The sequence below is a fragment of the Miscanthus floridulus genome, chromosome 18 (assembly GCF_019320115.1).
Source record: "Miscanthus floridulus cultivar M001 chromosome 18, ASM1932011v1, whole genome shotgun sequence".
In the NCBI taxonomy this organism is placed as follows: Eukaryota; Viridiplantae; Streptophyta; class Magnoliopsida; order Poales; family Poaceae; genus Miscanthus; species Miscanthus floridulus.
In genome coordinates this window covers 94,769,064-94,775,212 of record NC_089597.1, presented here as the reverse complement: position 1 = coordinate 94,775,212, position 6,149 = coordinate 94,769,064, and positions in this window count along the sequence as shown.

The window sequence follows — 6,149 nt, the reverse complement described above, 5'->3', positions numbered from 1 at the left end:
GTTGGGGAGTAGTGTGGGTCTGGGCCTCTCGGGGAGGCCGGCTGGGTTAAGTGCCCTTTTCCCTCTCTCTCTTTCTTTTCTTGAAACTACAGGACCAAAAACAGCAGCAAGTTCTTCCCTCTCCTCTCCAGTGGTGGACTCAGGATTTGAAATAAGGTAGTCAATTTTTTTTGTCCCATGCTTGTCGCCAAAACTTTTATATCTAATACGGTAAAATCTAAAAAAAAGTTCAGTGTGCATGGCTATAAAATAACCAAACCAAGGCTCAATTTCAGAAGTAATGCTATTTTTTGCATCATGCTTCTAAAAAAATGCAATATTTGATTTCTTCGTGCCTCAATTTTATGGAAAACAACAATAAATTTCAATCAATTCTAGGCTCACAGATCCACACTCCCTAAGCTCAATTGGCCAATTTACAGTCCAAACTCTATTCTCTATTCTCCAATGTCCAAACCTAAAGCTCAGAAGTAAACACAAGCACTCATTTCATGACCCTGGAAGGATCTGACAATAATCTGGGATAAAATAGAGATATTTTTTGGGATAAGTTGGGAGGGGAAGAGGAGAGGAGTTTATGCTATGAGAGAGATAGAGCAATTTTTTTCCTCGGTTCTTTTCACCTGACGCACCGGACCTGCTAACATCCCTGATGTCATTTTTGTGTTGTGCAAAGTCACCATTTCAATGCTAAATTGAAATGATCAACTGAACTAAATTGAAATGTACCAAAATATATGTAGCTTTGTCCTCTGTTGCAGTTTGTAGGCCCTCTTTTTGTCTGCTTGTACCTATCAGGCTATCACCATAAGTTTGCTGCTATCAGCTAGCCTAGAATGAAGTCAATGTGTAGTGTTTTAAGCATAGTCAAGATCAACGGGAATGGAAAACTTAGTAGATCTTGCCTGTTACTATTAAGGGGGGTGTTCGGTTTCCCGGACTAAATTTTAGTCCATGTCACATCGGACGTTCGGATGCTATTTAGGAGAACTAAATATGAGTTAATTATAAAACTAATTACACAGATGAAGACTAATTTACGAGATGAATTTATTAAGCCTAATTAATCCGCCATTAGCATATATTTACTGTAGCACCACATTGTCAAATCATGGACTAATTAGGCTTAAAAAATTCGTCTCGCAAATTAGCCACAATCTGTGCAATTAGTTATTTTTTTCGTCTATATTTAATACTTCATGCATGTGTCCAAATATCCGATGGGACATGGACTAAAATTTTTCTGTAGGAACCAAACACCCTCTAACTTTTGTCGGTATCAATGGATATGAAAACTCGTGCTAGGAGCTGGTTTAATGACTGTTGTGCACTTTTCTTAAGAAATATGTTTTCTATGCTCATTTTTTTGAAGTTTTTGCATGTTCAACAATGCAGCCACTTCAGTTTTAAAGTTTGTCGACAACTTTATTTTTCGGGAACATTTACGTTCCCATAGTACAAAACATTATAAACTATCACTTTGCGTCCGTTTCCTTCCGGGAACATAGTTGCTATGGATATAGCCATCCTAGAGGTGATAAGTAGTGCCCATGTGATCAGGACAATGTTGGTATGGGACTTTTCCCTAAACGACTGGGATGAGAAACGTGATATGACTTCAATAAGACTTCTGCACTATGATGCTCGGAACATGGAACAACATTCTTAGAACATGGAATGGTGTTCCGAGAACGTGGAACTTGTCTACGTTCCCAAATGGTAAGGTTTTGGACATAGGACTTAATAGACAACCACCCAATGACAATTCAGCTACATCTGGATTCAGTCCTCATCCGTGATGTAGCTTTGTTAACCTGTGTCGGGCTAATTACACCAGGGCAGATTGATACTTCTGCTTTTCACAACTTTAGCTGACTGAGACATGTTATGGGAAATCTTAACATTCATTACAACGTACGAGCATTCACCTATCTTCTGATTGTTGTGGCATTATTGTGGTAATATTTTTAATTTTTTAGACCTCTTTGGCAACGCACGGGCATATGCTAGTCTCCATAAAAGATTGTACATCTCAATAACCTAATTTTTATGATCCCACCATGAATCCCGCATACTCACTCCTCTATGTACCCTCCTCCTCTTAGATCCTGCACTCACTTTTCCCACCTCTCCGGTCCTTCGTCCTCTCCTTATGCTCATACTTCTCTTTCACCACACTGTTGGGTGTCCATATCCCATTCGCTCCACGCCACCAATGTCCTTCTCACGCTTATTCGTCCTTAATTGATGCAAGACGATGCAGGCAGCTAAGGGCACCACCAATGGAGAGTAATTGTAACACCATCGGTGTTACACTGTATAGTCTTCTAATAAAAACACTACATGTGCATCATGTTTATGTGATAGTGTATGAAATATAATGTGTAAATCAATTTCGGTGACTCAAAACGTTCTTTGGAAACGCGAAACGAATGTTATATTTCATGTCGCGTTATGTCACTTAGGGTTCTAAATGAATTTTTATTGAACGAGAACGCTATAGAACGCATATACGAAACTTTAATAAAGTTTGTAGTACAAACTTCGTAGGTGGCGGTGAAATACTTGCGATCAAGAAATGAATTTCCTAGCTAGCATGGTTGGTAGCTTGGAAATCGAAGTTGACGCGAATCCGAGCAAAAGCTTAGTCAATTTTCTTAAGTCGGAAAATATTCGACGAAGCTAAGTTCGACAATTTCTGTAGGAGATTTGAGTTAAGTAATATTGAATATTAGGGCTTGTTTCAATAGTTTCACATACCATCTTGAGTGTAGAAAAACTGGTTTGGCATTTGAATCGTCGAGTTTAATTTTTGGAACGCTTTAAAAATAAGGCATGGCACATTACCGCTGTTTCTGCGTCTAGGCACAGTCACCCTGCCCGGCACTCAGCGTTGCCGCGCCGGCCGCTCGACGCGCGCGCGTGGCTCCACGCTGCTGTCCACGGCCACCTGCTACCACGCTCTGGCACACAACTCGCGCGCACACGCGCCCGCTAGGGTCCGATGAGCCTGGCCACTCTACCATCGCCATCGTGTCGAGCCACATCACCGGTCGCGCTGCGCTCCGACCATCGCTCGCCCGGTCACTGCTGCCGCTGACCCTTCATGGCTGCACGCGCATGGGCTTGCCCCGCCTACCTTTGCCATCACGTCTGCGCTCGATGCGTCGCCATGCTACTGCCTCCCCGGACCAGCGCCAGCCACTGCGGCGTGCAGTGTCGAGCCGTCGTCGTCTTGCGGGTGGTAGCGCTGCGGTCGCACGTCATCGTGCCGGACTCGTATGCGCACATGGAGCCATCACCCATCGCGTTGTCGTCCTCTCCCATTTAGTGACTGTGCCACGCCACGCTCCCCGTCATGTCGCCTTGAATGGTGTCGCGTCAACCGGCCAAGCCACGCCAAGGCAAAACCCGCAGAGCCTGACCCCATCCTCGTAATTGCGCGCGTCTAGAGCTTGGTTCGGAGTCTAGCGTCGTGCCAAGCCTACCACTGTTGCGGCCGTACGAGGTCAGGGCGTCAATTTGAGTTTTCCCTATCGCCGCCCACCATAAGACCGAGCTGAGTCTTCCATCTAATTAGCCTTGCGTAGTCCACCTCCTTTCAATTAACTGTGCACCCAACTAGCCCTGTTAGTTAGCCCACGATTGGAGTCGTCCCGGTGAGCTTTCATCCTCCAATGAGGTAATACGGGGCATTCTCCTCATGGCGGTCCGCCATGGCCATCGAGGCGGGTGCTCGGCCAGGACGTTGCTCCGTGCTCTGTTATTTTCAATTGAGCGGTGCCTTTGCGTCGTGTTGACTTGGATGCCTCGCCCATGTAGCAGTTTTGCAGGCGGAGTAGCAGGTCATCGGGGACGTCGTCGCCGTGCTTGCCATGAACAAGAACAACCTCGCGCTCATGGGCAACCACCCTGCTGAGCCCCATGACTTTGTCCAGGCCGTCCTTCACATATCTGGTGAGGCACCTTCACCCCTAGGGTAGCGGTAGAGGCGTTGGGCTAGGTTAATTCACCGGTGCCGGTGTCACCATGGCCAAACCCTGCCGTGGTGCATGGCCACGCCTCTGTGCGGCACCAATCGTGGTGTTTATTACCTCTATCGAATGCGCTTAAGATGAAGAGTGTCGCGGTGGTGAGGATTGCTGCCGACGAGGTCCGTGCTCGCCGGTGTTTGGGCGGAGATGCCACGGCCTCTGTTAAGTTCTGGCCAGGGACCTTGAAACGAGAATTCGAAGTAAACTAGGGGGTTAAGTGCGAGCGTCAGAGAGAGAGACTGAAATAGTGAAAAGGAGTGTGGGTTCATTTAGTTGAAATCTGGGGTCTCTTTTGAATAATCGTCGGCGCGCGCGTGGGTCTCCCACGCGCCCGCTAGGGTCCGGTGAGCCAAGCTGTGTGGGCCGCGTCGATGTGCTGCACGTGCGCGCGTAGGGCGCTGGAGTGGGCCGAGCCGCTCGCTCGCGGGCCGCGCTGAGGAATTTGGTTTTTTCATTTTCCAGTGAATTAATAAATGTTTATTCAATTTCATTTTGAGCTGAACTTTGAAAATGATAGTAAATGTTGTAGGTATCCAAAAATAGTGAAACAAAAATTTTTAGGTTCACAAAAATACCATCTATCTGTTGGTGTAGTTAGTTTACAGTTAGCTATGATAATGATAGAGTCATAAATTCAATTTAGAAAGCTTAGTATTATGTAGCTCAATATTGGTAGGAATTTTTGTGGCAAATCGGTGATAACTTTAGCCATGAAATTTTTACAGTAGTCTCATTAGATTATTGTGTGCTCACTGTAATTTTTTTAGCACTAGAGTATGATGATAAATAGAGTAGCTAGTACTCCTTGTTTTATCTTATGAGTAAATCGGTATTAAGAGTAAGAATACCTTTAGTTGCTAAGATAATATATGTCATGCTTCATATTTGTTAGTGATAACAGTAGGTAACTTAGCACCTTAGTCGGTAGAACTAGCTTGGTAGCTTGATAGATGTATTTTTATTTTATGAGTTGTTATTGCCGTATTACTAAGTGTTGCATAATTATTTCATGCATGTAGATCACGAGTTGGTAGAGTTCGTGCCTGCGGATGAACAGGACTATGAGGAGATTATTGAGGAGTACGGGGAGGAGGTTCTCATATAGGAGGGTGCTCTGGAGCCGTTTGTTGCTGACTTTGTTGACCCACCACCTGCACAAGGCAAGCCCCGATGCATAACCCATATTTTTAATGATCACTAAATATATATATATGATGTGCAATTATGTTTCAGGCATTTTATAAAAACTACATACATAAATATATCTACCTATGAGTCCTACTAGTATAGGTCGAGTAGCTGCTATGCTTAGGATTTCGGTAGCATGAGTAACCTGCCGTTACTCGTAATAGATGATAATTATGATCACTCATGATAAAATGGTGGAAAAGAAAAATGGTGACCGGGCAGAGATATGGTTTGGGTATTGGTGGTTGTAAGAGGTTGCGTCCTGCAGCCAACAGGGCATAGCTTAGTTATACTTTTTCCCTGTCTGTGTTGGTTAAGGATCGGCCATTGCATTAGGCTCTAGGCAAGTCATAGATTTATTATCCCGAGCATATACTTGGGTATGAGCGTAGGGAAGACTTGTTGCTCTCTTGTCGTGGATTCTGACTCTTTCTGGACCGACTGATTGGAGGTGGGGATGGTAGAGGTCCTTACACCGCACTAAGTCCAAGACTTAGGAGTAGGGGCTTGGAGTCCAAGTTTGGACGGGGGCCTATACCCCATGACAGGAGGGTGATGGGTTGGTCCTGCTTGTGCCTAGGGTACAAGCGGGGCATGTGTTTTCGGGTTATCCCACTGGGGGCATTTATTCATGAATCATCGGCGTTCCAGTACGACTTGTCTACAATCTAGCACCGTAGTAAGAACTAAAAGATGAAAGGTGTTGAAATGGAACTTATTGCTCAACCCTTACTTGAAAGTAGAACAGACGCTTACATAAAATGGCTAGATAATAAATTAATCATGGCTGTTAATAATAACATAAGGACTCACTATTAGTATTACTTTCTGCAAAAAGAAACCCAACAAACCATAAAGCTTTGCATATCCCTTAGAGTTGGGAAAATATTCCCACTAGTCGGATAAGTCTTGCGAGTACATTATGTA